Below are 15,589 nucleotides of genomic sequence, written 5' to 3' on the forward strand. Positions count from 1 at the left end.
ATCCGAAGTCACTTCTGGGGTGGGACAAAGCTGACACAGAGTGGCACAATGCCATATAATGGCATTTGGGAGCATTTCCATGAAAAATCCATTCTGGTGCCTTGTGGTAGTCACAAGGTGAGGTATCTATGGTTAGATAAAGTATCTACCAGAAAGAGCCTTGCCAAAGGCACGCAATTTGTTCTTTAAAAAAAACAAAAAAAACACATGTGTATACTTTGAAACCTTTGTACTTCTCATACATAAATCAATGGATCAGTTGGGGAAAGTCTTACATTGTAATCATGTGCGTGTTTAGGTACAAAGTGTCGTAAAGTAGTAAGTTGATGTTCTAGTTCCTTTTAAATATGCACCTTTTTTGAAGCCTTGCAGTTTAGAGGTTGGATATAGAGTGATCAGATCACATCAAGTCCTCGTGAAGCCACATCCCACGGAGTTTCCACCTCTTTTGCTTAAGTCTGCCCAGACTAATTTCTGCGTGATGTATGGCACCATTTACATGGAATCATCCATTCAGGGACAAATGCATGGTGTTGACTGTGTTAAATCAGTAACAGGCGTGATTAAGTCTAACATATAGTTTAGACATTAATGTAGAAGATGTCAGTTTCTGCACATGATTGTCCTTTATTTTCCATATGCCTTGGTGTTTCTGTTGTAAAGAATGTGCAGTTAGGTTTTCTGCTGAGTCTATTATATTGCACCGAATTAAAAATTGTATGGGACTGACACTGACGAGGTGGTATGTTAGAGATGAAGCTAACCTTGCCGAGTTCAGAGTAGACTAAGGAGTTAAATATTTTTAAAAGAAATTGTTGGTCCTCGTGTGCCATCTTCGGAAATGTGAACGAGCGACAAAGGTACTGACCTTAGAACCAGGAGAACTTAGTTTAAATCCTTGAGTTGGCACTTGACCCAATATTGTGTGATTCTTGGCAGATCTCGTAATCACCTTGGCTTGAAACAATAAATAGAAGGCAGCAATCAAAATGTTGTTGAAAGAAATGCTTGGATTATTCTCAGCCACTGGCAATCACCGGGGCCGCTCTTAACTCCATCAATCTTCACCACTATGTCACTCTCAATGGAGTCCTGCCATATGCAAATCATTGTTGGTTGTGATCCATTTGAAACAATCCATCCCAAGCTGGTTGGCTAGGTCCCCTCCGGATTTTAACACAAGCATCCCCAGACAGATTTCATTCTACTTAGGCCTCATCTGTGAGGTAGAAATGCACTATACAAATACACATAACATAATTAGCCACCTTCTCTACTAATCTATATAATCATTCCACTTCCTGTGATCTAATGTCCCACTGTGCTATTACTAAAGTGTTTCTTGCACAAATGCTCTGATTACAAATAATTGCTGAAAAGTCCAATTATTGCACGTGAAGAGAGGAATATGTAGTGAGAAATAAGCTAGCTGTTGCAATTTTCCAATAATCCCATGGGGAATTGTCACAAATTGTCTTTCAGCTAACAAAACAGTCTATAAAATATAGATTTGTTTACAGCCTTTTGGACATCAGTGAGACGTAATTATATCAACATGTTTTCAGGAAGATATCCTCTCCTTTGTGAATGCCATAAATGATCAAGCCATTCAGAGGAAGATGCAGCAGTCAATCTCTAAGAGCTGTATTCAGCCGTGATAAGAGTGGATTCTTTCACATTCCAGGAAGCATTGTCTTTATTCTGTCTCTTGTCCCTTTTCTTCCACAAATAAATGAATAATTTGCTTGCTATTCGGATGAAAGACACGGTTGTCTTTTAACCCTTCACGTAGTTAGATTCTAAATTTGGGCACAGGGTGAGCAATAGACCTTCATTAAAAACAACCATTGGCATAGCCAACAGGTTTAGAATTTGTTGCCAACCTATTGTCGGATTGCTGCTTTTGGCAATATTTTTTGAAAATCTTTATTACAAATACATTAAAAAATGGTCTGCCTATTAATACACCCATGTGCGCATGCACAGGCCACCATCTTTTAAGGTTTTTGGTAAGGTTTTACAGAACCGTTCAAAGATGGCTTACTACGTGCATGCATAGGTGGACATCATTGTGTGATAAAGCTTTACAAACAAATGAAATGTTAGCCACTTTGCATGCGAGTGGCCTCTTTTAATGATCTGGAAGTCCATTCAAAGATAGCCTCTTATGAATGAACATACAGGTGACCATCTTTAAAATCTGTTAAACAAATGTGCACTGCTAGCAGTGTGTTTGTGGGATGTGGTGACTGCAAGTGGCAACAAAGGGCAGTGGCTGGAGAGTGGCTATGTGTTTCTAAAATTTGAGAAAAAAATGAAATAAAAGTTAAAAAAGAAAAAATCACACTGATGGCGTCTATTTTGTGTGTAGCTGGGGACATTGTGCTTCAGCAAAATGCTGTCACTCACAGAGAAAGAAAGCAATGCCTGAGGCAGATTGGCTCATTATCCCATAGTATATGTTGTTGTGGGTGGAAGCACAAATGTGAATTACAATAAAGCAGACCATGGGATGAAGAAAGCTGGCTAAACTCCCCTAAAATTAAGTATATAATATATATATATATATATATCTTTAGTAAAATCAAAAGGTCTTGGCTGTTTTCAGGCCTATCAAGTATTGGGAAAACCAATTGGTATCACCTTTGGAACCTATTGGCTTTGGCAGTGCTGTACAGAATCAGCAAAAAATAGAGCAGTCTGCCAGAAAATGGTAGCTGTTGAGCCCTTAAAAAATGTTTTGACTAACCAAGGAGTGGGAAACAGTGGAGTGCATGTGATGAAAGCAACGCAGAGCTGGTGGGAGGATCAATGGCAGGGAAAGCAAATACAGTTGGATGAAAGAATTAAAGTGAAGCTGAGGAGGAAGCAAACAGCATGAGGGAGGATGATGGAGCAACACGGAGCATGTCAGGTGGGACATAGAAAGTAGCACATGGTGGAGAGATACTAAAAACATGTACTGTCATTCTTAAAATGAAAACAGTAGTTCACTAATTTTGAGCAGTGAAGAGATAAAAGTCAGCCAAAAAAAAAGGCTGGTAAACAAAGTTTTCTCCACAGAAGTGGCAATAGCAAAAAGAGAAAGGAAAGCCATAAAAATAAGAGGCAAAGAAACAAGGAGTGATAAAGCCAGCTGGTGGAAGCTATGGGCAGGCTCTAAGCCCGCTGTAAGTTCTTGGTATAGCCACAAAAGGTTTTTGCAACCCGACAGGCAAAATCTGTCTGCTAAGCTACATCTAAAAAGGAGTTGTGTGATTATACTGCCTGAAACCAATCACAGGGGCTGGCATTATGATTTTCCCTGGAAATAGGATTGTGTATAATGACTTCCCATTTAGTTTCAGCAGTAGACTTTCTGGTTGTCTGGCACTATATATTGACAGTGAGCTTTCCTCCACAGACAGACATGATTTGAAACACCCTCAGTAACAGCACACTAGATTGGACACCCAGAGTTGCAAAATCAGTAGGAAGCTAATATGATGTAAAATACAGATGTGATTCATACTAGGAGCAACATCTGTAATCTAAGAGGTCAATGCACCAAAGTACCAGTGGAAGTGGCCTCATGTGAACTTACTACGACCACCCTCCAGGTTGAGTTGCACCATATAGAACAACCTCTGCAGACACGGTGATGTATAGAGGCCAAATTAGCCAGAGAGGAGAACATGAGCTTGGCCACAGTCTGTACAGCTTGCGGTGCACGATGTAGGCCCAGGAGTGCTGGATCCATGCTAGATTTACAAGACAGCCAAAGGAGATATAAGTGTATATCTCCTTTGGCTGTCTTGTAAATTTATATATATGGATCTGACCCTCTTGTAACTGTGATGATGGATACCCTTCCTTAGAGGTATGTACCACACTTCTTGGTAGGGCAGTCACTGGCAAGAGGAGGTCAGTTTTGATGAAACTGTATCTACCTGTAAAATGATGTTTTGTTCACGTGGAGCTTCATACCACTCTTCACTTGTTTCTAAGTGCTGTATGACAGCTTACCTACACCATGGAAATGTTGCCATGCCAGAAGTTAGATTAGAGCGCACTGGCATTAGGTCTTACTGTGTAAGTGAAAAACGAAATATAGCTTGAGTTATAATGTACAAGGTATAAGCCAAGAAAAGTAAACAATGTTGTACGGGTTAGTTCTTATGCAACTATGACTATATGGGACCAAGAGGGGCCTCAGCCCCCACCCCTCTATTTACAAATGTTTTACAATACATGGGAAAATATCTGTGTGCGGAACTTTTTATACAAGGCAAATTGCTTGACATTTCTAAAGTGCTTATACAACTTCATGTTTTTTTCATCCAAAAGTAATAAAGTTGGTTACTAAAAAATAATATATAACTTGAGTTGGGGAGCTCAGCTGGGATATAAACAACATATAGAAGACGGAAAATATTATGGCACGTGTTACTTTGATCTTATAGCAGTGAATTAGTAAAGCTCTGCATCACCGTTAGGATTTACAGTTATTTAAACTAACATTTACTATGACTATAGCTAAGTGATTTCCACCTTCACACTTGTGGATATTCATTACCAGCTATTTTCCTTATCTGTAGGAAAACATGCTGTCGCTGTCAGTCTCCGGAATGCAAATCAAAGCAGCCAAGCTGCAATAAACACGCCGCTCCAGCAGCATTATAAAATGTTATCCTTTTATATGTGTGTGAGGATTGCATTTGGCTGGGAAGCTTTGAGAGGTTGACCCTGCGCGTGTGCCAATGACAATGGCTGCCTGTAACTATTCGGAGCACGCTGGCTGCTGTGTGAAATGGGATTGTCGAAATCCTCTCAAAGATGACATCTGAAATGTTATTAAAACACAGTTTCCCTTTGATAATGTTTTGAGGCACTTCTATGAAAAGTGACACCACTTGCATGGTACAGGATCAGCATTAAGCAATGCTGTTTGCGCACAACTTACATTCGTCCATTAAGGATACCGGGGCCTTCCGGTTAACTCTTGGAGATGTTAACCAGGGCTATGGCTTTGGTACCATCAGCCTGTAGGTCCAGCATTCATTTTTCTATGTGTTTCAGAAAGGAATGCCTTTGTTGCCAAAGTTGAAGCAACGGTGAAATCATGACAACAATACTTAAAACCCGTATTTGTCATTGTAGAGAGACGATAACATAAACAGACAGAGTGTGTCAGGTGTTGAGAGGCCACACTAGTGCTTATCAGAGTCTGTGAAAGACGCTGTGAGTGCGGTTCGCTGTCCAAAAGTGGTGGTTACAGTTTGTCATGCAGACTTGTGCGATTGTCCGGTACAAATGCAACAGTTCATGTCGTACCAAGAACCGAGAAGTACGTGGATCCCGCCCATTGCTTAGCATTGCTTGACTTTACTTGCCACTCTAATTTGCCTGCATTTTCTTGTTTGTGTCCCAGCATGACAATCTTGTGTTTGTCCCTCCTGTGCAGCATTGCCTCTTTACAATCTCTCTGATTGGCTGCTATCTCTGTTTCCATTGCTTGCCTTATAAGCACTACTTTTTTCTTTTGTGCTAAGCAAGGGAGGTGGGTGTGTGTGTTTTTGAGATGTCTGCCTTGTGTACGTCTCTCCCCTGCACTCTGTGTTGCTCTTTGTTGCCACTTCCCTCCATCCCCTCCCATTCTTCTTGCCTCTATTATTCTCCCCATTGCTTCCCCCACCCCGTCCTCCATGTTGGTTTCCCCCGCCCCGTGTTAAGTTGCATTTCCCCAGCCCTCACCCTTATTGCTTTTGCATCTCTTCCAGCCCTCTCCCCCTATTAATTTCCTGCCCCCAATATGTTTTCAGCATTGCCACCAACCCCCTTTGTTGCTTCTGCGTTTTCCCCACTTACAACCATGCTGCTTCCATTCCCCTGCCTGCCCCTTATTAAAAAAAAAAAAGCAAAAAAAAAAAGCTTATGTTCTATTTAGTTATCGATCCACCTTGGTTAGAAGCCCTACTGTTGCTTACCGTTCGGTGGCTTTATTGTCCACTACTCACTTTTAGCAAACTACCTTTTTCTTTTACTTTCAGCACTCCCTGAGAGTCCATGTGTTTGCTAACCTTCTCCGTGCTATGCTTCTTCCATTCTCAAAATACTCAACCCCCCTGTGCTCAAGGTCTCTTTCTCTTGTGCTGCTCACTGTTTCTCGGGTTTCTCCTCCCATCATCCCTGTTGTTCTCTCTCACTTTTGTGTGCTTCTCCCCTGCATGCTCTGTGTTGCTCTGTCCCTTGTGTGCTGCTGCTCTCTTATAGTCTTGTGCACATCTCTCCTTGCCTCAGTGTTTCAAGTTGCTCTCCCCCTCATGTGCTGTTTCCCATCTTCACCTCCTACCCAGCCTTAATTGCATTGCCCCTCAACCCTCTGATGCTTTCTCCTACCCCGTTCTCTGTTGCTCCGTCACCACAATCAGGTATTATTTTTTTTCTTTTATGTTTGTGGAGGGTAGAACAGCGGTCTGGAGCTCTACTAAGAAAAATCACTTTATTTTTTTACCAATCTAGGTAGCATTCGATCCTCTTAGATCAGTCAGTTAAAAAAAAAATGCCACCTGCATCATTCTGTACATGTGAGCATGCACCTATAGGATGTTGCAGCTGGCAACAGTGGCAATGTTTATGCCAGCAACAATGGCGATGTCATCATGCTTTTTTTTTCTTGGCAAACAGTACTGGCAAAGCCAATAGGTCTAAAAGGCAAGGACTATTGGTTTTGCCAGTTCTTGTTGAAATCCTCATTGCTGTTAGCCTAGCACCTTGCTATATTTTTTTACCATTGTCCCTTAGTCCTGTGTATTATGGTTCCTTTTGCTTTGACATTCCTTCCTGTCTGTCCTCCCCTATCTTTGTGCGTTTTATTCAATCACTTTATTTTTCAGACATTAACTCAAAGTGGAACATCCATTTATAAATTCCACATTTGACTGTGTTCCCCTCTTCCCCTGCACTCGCAGTTTAAAAACGGTTTCCAGTAATCAATTTACTGTATTTGTTTACCTATGCCAACTAAAGATCTAGAGTCATAGTGTTTTGCAATAAATCTCTAATGTAAATAAAGATATTATTGGGAACAATTGTATATCCGCGTGGATATCACTACAGTATGCTAAGGAAAAGAAGTAAGGGCTAAATCTCACTGGAAGTTAACAAAGCCTCTGAACCAGTAAGAGCAATATTGCCCTATGTCTTCATTGTCTGATATAACACATGTTCAAATTTTCTCATCTAAGTATTGTTAATGACTTATAGATGTCGAAATAACCGCAAGGCAACTATGGGAAAAGATAGATCGTTTTTACCTTAAACTTTTAAAAATTCATAACTCTGTTTCTACTGATTGGATTAACAAATAAAATAACTACCACTGTGAAGTTCATTTGCAACAGTACAAGAAGCACAGTTTGCTTTGAAATATTTTGATGACTTAGTAAGCCATGGATGACGACATACTGCCGGCCGCAGTCCCTAATGCGTATGATGGCAAGTAGTGGGATGTTACCCAAAATCTCCTGAACATTTATTCTTGCACCTTCTGCAGTTTTGCCCTAAGCGTCCATCATTACTTAAAGGTTGTATTTTGTGCACTATAATTTAGAATCTTTGTAAGCTGCAAATTGTCTCATGTGGAAATTGTAAACCTTTTTTTCTTTTTGTGATGGAACTGGAGTATACGTCAATGTAATGTAATGGACCCTTTTTAAAAAAGTTTATATTTAAATGAGTTACTAAATTATTTTTGAATCATGTGAAATTTAGATATGATAATATTCATGGATAGTCATGTCCTCCCTGGGATACTCTTTTTGGTTCTCATAAATTACGGCAAGTGGGACTTTCTGGTACTCATATCAGGGGTACGATAGTAGGGCCAGTAGTACTAATTCAGAATCCCAGTTGTTATACGTATGTAAGCTGCTTTGCGTGATCCAATGAGGATGACCCCAACGAAGGCTGGCAAAGTAATGGATGATGACAAAGCCTTTCACAGAGATACCAGAGAGCTGTCTGCCACCCCCCTTCCAAGACCACAGGTTAATGGACAACATTCAGACGTGGACCTTCTCCAAAGGTGACCTCTTAAGTGCTCGTCCCATTCAGCCGACATGCCGAGAGCCACAGGGCTGAAAGAGGCAGCGATTAAGATTGCCTTGCTCATGATGCTTGAATAATTTTCCAGAGACTGATCGCTACTGCATCAGCCGTGTATGCAGTGATTTGTTTATTTTTCACCTTCGTCCTCACAGAATGCTGACCCAGCTAATCCGCTGTTTGGGTGAGGAGGGGCTGAGTGAGGGGAAGGAACATGGTGTTGTGTTAATAGCTGAATCCATCTCTAGTGAATACATAACTGGAGACTGGCCATTGTTGCAGGCACAAAACACTGAGGTATTGTGTGGCCTAGATGTGCACTGGCACTTACGGCCGGTGAAGGTCAGTGTCTCAATTAGAATGAAGGATTAAAGGACTTTAACAAATTCAAGAGATGTACACCTGTGGCCCCAGTAAGTTGTAAATTGTTTTGTTCTTGATTTCAGGAAGTGCTGTTCTTTTATTTTGTGAAACGGCACAGTTTTAAAGTACTGTACTTTAATGTTTTTTTTCCGCCTTTTTTACGATCCTTGGCCTTCATTTGCTTAAACTCCGCAAGTTCACAGCGCTAGACTCATTGCAAGAACGGGATGTAATTACAACAATGGACTTTTATGCTTACCAACAGCTTTTCCAGAACAATTTAATGATCATTACTTGTGTATACTGTAAATTGAATATCCCCTCCTTGATTGCCTTTGACGCCAGTGTGATAGCCGCTTAAAGACTCAAATAAGAAAGTTCACTTTTTTAGTGCCGATGAGAGAATTGTTATCTCTGCCTGACCTTAAAAGCTTGGCATTTTGCACGCAGATTGCCAGGTATAGCATAATAAGGCTAGAAAGTAATTATAACTGTAATGATGAGCCAAGGTTTAAACGGTCTGTTGGGGACAGTGGGGAAACGATGGATGCCGTCGCGTCTCAGTTAATCAGTATTCTCCTTTCAGATGCTAGAACCTTAGCATTGCTTTTCAAGGCCGATACTTTTTGAAGAGTCCGCTCACTCTGCTCTTTGGAAACGGGTTTGCAGCCTGCAGCCTCACGAGGTTGACGGAAGTTTCAGCCAATGGCGTGCTCTGCACTTTGAAAAGAACCTCCATTTTGAAATATACCTCCACTGCCCATCGCCTTCATGTTTCCATGGGGAATATATAGGTTGACCAGGTGTTTGGAAAACAGGTCACGCTGCTTGATGTGTAATTTTTTGAGCTGACTTATTCTTGCCACTCGAAAAAGCCAGATTGTATTTTCCCTGTTGTGGAAAATTGGACTTTAATTAGTTGCTGTGTCTGTCGCGGTTTTAGCATTTGAGGTCTGTTGAGCTCTGTACATTATTGTAAGAAAATAGCAATTGTTCCGCTGAGGGATTTGATTGATTTTTGCTTGTAACAGGCATTGTACATTTTTAGAGCGGTGTGCTGCTGTCTTATATTGCTGTGCTTTTTCCTCTTTGTGGCTTCATTAAAATCCCTCTGCCCATTCAGTGCTGAAGCTTTTCTGCTAGATGCCTGCTTATTTTCCCAGAGTGCCTCCCACTGAGCATCCTTTCTGTGTTCTCTTGGAAAACCTCCTTGGGCAGTACACATTGGGGAGGGGTGAGGTAGTGGGGTGAAAGTAATTGCAAGAGTGGATGAATGGTCCAAAAATTGGGGAAAGCAGAATGAATGCTAAAACCACCTTTCAATAATGAAGCATTGTGAAACATAGGACAAAAAGCAGTCACAAAGGGTAAGTTCCATTTTTTTTCTTTCCATAAAACATGGATAGAAATGTGTAGCTTTTTTTCAACTCTCTGCTCAGTGTGCATGTTGTTAGATCATCCTGTTAGGGTTTGCTTTCAGAGAGTCTGATAGCTGGAGGCAGGAGCTTGCTTGTGTTTGATTCATGCTGATGAAATATCGCACAAGTTGCGCACACTGCAGATTATTGCAGTGGCTTGTTGTTTGAATGCAGATTTCAGAAGCTAGATATTGTAAAACATATTTGGTCAGCTTAACTTTGCCTTTGTGTTGTGTGTAAAATGTTACTTGTGTGTGTGGATTCCAGTATTACGAAGACCACGCTTCGTATTTTAGTTATCATAGCCAAACTGGTGCATAACCTCTATGTATACAACTGAGTGATTGGTAGTGAGGAAGATGATATGCCTGTTTATTAGGGCAATTTGTGTTGAATACACAGAACCCTAGACACATAGGTCCTGGATACATGTGAGTAGCAGAAAGCTAAATATTTGGGACTAAAGGGGCATATAAATAATTACAGATGAGAGGATGATGACTTAACATGTTTGGCCAATACACTGAACCGTGATAAAATAAGAAGGACTTTTAGGTCATATTGCAAAGGTGCACATGCCAGCCGCATCTGGTGCAGGAGCACAGGTACAGTTTCTACTGTGTACGGGTACCCCTAGGGCATACCCTGCCAAACTATTTCCATTTGGATCTCAGGTGAAGACTTTTCTCTTAATCTTTTGTATTAATCTCATTTGACTCTAATGCTAGTGTACAGCAGTTTGGGCCCCAGCAACTAGAGATGTATCATGTTATAGTTCCATACATGTGTCCTGATCATGTGCACTTGTGGTTGCACATATTTCCCCAAGGGCATTAGAGTCTTTACCAGGTTATATGACACATTTCTTAGGCACAGAGAAATTAAATGATTTGCTCAGAATCACAGTATGTTGAACTCAGAGCGAGACACAAACCTGGTTCCCCAATACCAACGCCATCAGCTCGGGCATAAAGCCACATCTCCTCCTATGTATGCCTTTGCAAACTGGCCACACAACCCACAAAATGGAATGTTAATATAAACATACAACCATATACTTTAGTTCCGAGAGACAAGCTCCTCCGAATTAGTGCTACTGATGTCAGTACACCTGCCTTACACGCACCAACGGCAGGCGGACACTACACACAGCATTAGAACAGTTATCAGCATAACACTACATGCTTGACAAAATATTCAAGAACCTACCACCAAGAAGCATATGCAATAAATGACCATTACTAGCTCAAAGTCTAGGGTTTAAGCATTGAACGACAGGTGCTAGGTATATAGTTTCTAATAGGTTTGTTAATTTGGGACTTGGTAAATGTATTAAAGTTCAACAATTCTTCACATATCATTGCTCTGGATATTCCTTGTCAACTACAGTATAGTACTTTTTATAAAGACTTTAGTAATTGATTTCGGATGTTCTGCAAAATGCCACATCTCGTCTGAATTGCTATTGGTATTCGTATCACCGAGTAACATAGACGGTGCGTTTGTTGCTTTCAAGTAAGTCATTTGGTTTTCCTACTTGTGATTTTGAATTAGTTGTCTAGGCAGGAATATGATTGCATTTTTACTGTGCACTCAATTTATATGAAGATTTTGCGTCCGCCCTGTAATCTCCACGTCCAGCTAACAAACCCCTCTCGTATATCTTAATGATTGTCACAATTCTAAATAGTAAAACAGGTAACTCGATTGAGGTGCAACCAAAATATGTAATTGTAATTTTCTTATCTATGTAATTTAATGTTTAAAAATGTAATCCATTCTGTCACAGACGTTGTTCTTCATTAATATGGGATGAAATAATGCCTCTTTCCGGTCAATGCAGGGAGAAGCTGGCACATGATCGGTGGACTTCATGTTCGGGAATATCAAGGCTTCTTTTCTGGGCCCTTATTTATGGCAAGATTGGTGCCCACTTGCAGACTTCCTAGACACTCCCATAACCTGCAAGAAACGTATTTGTTGTGTTTGGGACGGGCAGCAAAAAGGCAGGTGGCTCTGGCCACAGTGCGGTGGTGCTTCCTTCTGATGTTGCACAGAATTTACCATAGATGCTCGTGGGTGTAAACTCTTGGTCAAACAACAACTTAAGGAACTGACTGGTTAAGAGGTTTTTCTCTCATTTCTTCACCCAAACTGCATACTAAATGTAACACTAAAACGAGGCAGTAAATGTAGAAAGGCACACCATACTGGCTCAAAGACCTAATAGTCCTTTTCAGAACTAGAAAAGTAGGTGGCATAACAAGGGACATGTGTGAATGCATCAAGTACAAACCTTGGTGAAAGGCACTGGCTGTCATCCTGACTCGAGCAGCCGGCTAGGCTGGCTGCTAATGTGTGTGGGATTTTTCAGTAGGAAGCTTACATAGATTTGCCCTTTATCTTCATCAACACAATTTGGGAGGATGTGGGCAAGCTGCAGTGATGTCAAAGGAAAAGCATGGCTCTAAGCCGCTATAGGGGGTTACTTGTATTTCTGGGCCATCTAGTGGTTCTGGCATGTTTGGTCGATGTCAACAGCCAGGACCAGACTGCCTCCATATCAACTATTCATTTACAAAGCAGGCGATGCTGAGAGAAGGAAAGGATCTACAAAAATTCTATGTGCCACAATTTATGAACAAAATGTACAGCCCCGAGCCTGTAGCGTTTGAAACATCTGATGTGTTGTTCCTTGGTCTTCAGGGTAGAAACATCTGATGTGTTAATACTTGGCCTGCAGATGCATACTTGGCTAGGATGCTTCACCACCAAATTTCTGGCATCTGCTTGCTCTGCAGGGACATCTTAAGGATTGTGGGAGCCCTAGGCCAAACATATTTTGGGAGCCCCTGTTTGAATTTTAATTTATATTCCAATTTCAGCTCCTTCATGCCGTCTCTGGCCAGGTCACTGACAGCACACTGGGACACTAGTCCACATTCTAAATGTGTTGACATCTAATATTTAGTGATAGTGACACTAATATTACTGCAAATAATCTGTCAGACACTTCTATTTCTCAAGTGTGAGATCTGGTTTTGACCTAAAAAAAAAACTTTTTATGGATGTTGCGTAAAACATAAACCCAACATTTCTCTGCAAAATGAATGATATACTCCCACCCATCACCAACATTAAAATAAATGTAAGGAAATAGGTATATAATACAATCTGTATGGGAAACATCATCAGGACAGGAATCTGTGCAGAGCTAGCTCTATCAGGGGACCCCCAGAAAGGCTGTGGCCATGGGCCAGAGCCCACTTTGTCTACGCCTTAAAACGTCTCTGTTGTAGTGGATGCTCTTTTCACAGTCCTTGAGTATCCAGAAAGTATTGCCTTGCAGGTTTGTATTTCTCGGGGCTACTGGGATCCACAAAGACACATGTCCAGTTGCTGTCCAGTGTATTCTTTGATTGTTTAACAATATCCATAGTGCATCCATAGTGACCAGAATTGATATCTAGATATGAACATGTTGGGCCCATTCGATACAGAAGTACAGATCCCTAAAGGTTCTCTCACAAATTGACACGCAACTTGATGAAACTGTTAAGAATGTATTCGAACAATGCAAACATGCCTTTTCTCTTCAGAGGCAAGTTATGTAAATTTTTAAGTAGGTATCAACTGCCGAGTCAATAGTTTTGCCACTCCTTTCGACTTGATCAGGTAGGGGCAGGCCTTGGGGAAAATCTATGGCTTTCGTCTCGTCCAGAACCCATCTGGCCACTTCAAAGATATGAGTTCCTTTCTCACGCTTCAGAAGCCTTTGCTTCCAGTCTAATGTTCTAACCTGGCTTCTTCGTTGATGAGCCTCTAGTACATGTGTGATGCACAACGAGTTGTGGCGTTTGATTGGATTTAATGGCACCCCCTCAGAAAGTTAAAACATGTTATGTTTGGATTCGCAGGGCTGTCTCTGCTTATGTTCAGGCCCAGGTATCATCACCTCCTATTCAGGTCAGGACAAGGTGGAGAAGGCAGAGGCCTAGGCGGTGCTCAGTGGGTCTCATCACTTGAGATAAGAAGGGAGCATCTTTGTCACCACAAATATGATAATTTTCAACATAAGTGGCTTTTGGGGATCGTGCTGAACTTGGTGCAGCTGTTCTGTAGATCGTCTCATAAAAATGCAATTCTCAAAGTGTAAGTACTAGGGAATAGAAAGTGGTTATGTATTATTACTTGTTTACTTATTGGTAGTTTATTTTGCTGCACATTTGAATCGTCCTCACCCTTGTTTGCCAGTACTGTGCCTTTTTAGGTCGAGCATAGCAAACTTATTTTTCTTTTTGTCTCTCCTTCACGCTCATGGCGGCGCTTTGAATCAGCTCGCTTATGCCAACTGTTTTACTTTTTATTTTCACTTTATGTGACAAGAAAAGTCCAGTTAGGAATTTACAATGCTAATAGCTCTAACTCGAGCAAACGCGAGACCCGTAGCATTGCAAATGCTTGTTATGGTCTGCCTTCAGTCCGGAGGGATCTCATTGTTGTGGAGAGCAGATAATTCTGTCTTGCCTTTGTCCAAATAAAACTTCACTCTTGTTTAATCTTTTGTTCTGTGAAATGTTGCCTCATGTAGTTTTTCTGCTGGTTTGCACATTTTTGCAATCCTTGTCATTTCTTTACTTTCAATGTGTATTCTGAAGTCCACTTGACTCCCACTCACTGCCCAATTTAGTGACACTTAGAACACTCTAAAATCGCTAACTGTTTTGGGAACAGGATATGTACAGCCTAGATAGCGCCTTGAAACCACTGAAAAAGTAATACAAATTTGGCAGATGTTTTGGTAGTGAGAAGGGGACTAGTATGTGTTTTGCGAGCTCCAAAAGTCTGGACATTTGTCTCTATAACAAACCAGCCATACCCTTTCACGTGGTTCTGGCTACTGCTTTGAAAGATGTATCTTAGAATGTGGCCCTGTTAAACCCTTCTTACCTCACCCAGGAAGATTTAACTCTGGTGATAGTGTATCGGAGGCCTGACAATACTCTGTACAGACTGCTAAGACATTGAGGACATCTGCGTCCTCTGAGGGTCATATAGCACGTTCTGCACAAACAGCTTTCTCCAAAATTACACCATGCATATTTAATAAATTAAAATCCTACAAATAAACGTGCATTAAAAATTAAAGCACACTTACAGATTAAAATAAATAACAAACAATTGTGTCGAACAGCCAGATGCGTTGCCCAGGTCTTGAATACAAGCTCATCAATTTTAATACTCGTAGCCTTATATGCACCTAATATTGCGCAGGATAAGGTTGTGAGCCCACTTTGTCTTCACAGTCATTATACTTCTTGCTCACTAGCTACTTTCAAACGTAGTGCCAGGCAGAGGGAAAGGCATCATGTTTCACCTTATGTACTCAAGCACTTTCCCCTCTACTCCTACATTATTAAAGTCACGTTGTTCCCATATGAATTCTTTCCACATATATCTGTGTGATTAAAAAGGCCATTGGTGTCTACATATTTTAATAGAACTGCTGGGTGCTATGTCTTTATTAAGCAGGAGACGGCACTGCTGGCGTCAGCTCAACATTCTGTGATTCTGGGCACATTTTGGTCAATTCACATAACCTCCCCTGTGTAAAATAAATAAATAAAACCGGGCCTTGTGTAATGTAATCTGGCGCTTATGTAAAGCGCTCCAATTTTCTTTGGTCGAGATTGTGCTATATTAAACTGCAAAAATTAATGCGA

At 41.0% G+C, this 15,589-nt stretch overlaps 1 protein-coding gene across 8 annotated transcripts in view; it reads left to right on the top strand.

Moving 5' to 3' along the window:
* Positions 1-15,589, top strand: part of TENM3 (teneurin transmembrane protein 3) — a 1,099,611-nt gene that overhangs the window by 760,878 nt on the left and 323,144 nt on the right. The gene's annotated exons all lie outside the window — the stretch shown is intronic.

This window comes from Pleurodeles waltl, chromosome 1_2, assembly GCF_031143425.1.
Source record: "Pleurodeles waltl isolate 20211129_DDA chromosome 1_2, aPleWal1.hap1.20221129, whole genome shotgun sequence".
NCBI classification, from domain to species: domain Eukaryota; kingdom Metazoa; phylum Chordata; class Amphibia; order Caudata; family Salamandridae; genus Pleurodeles; species Pleurodeles waltl.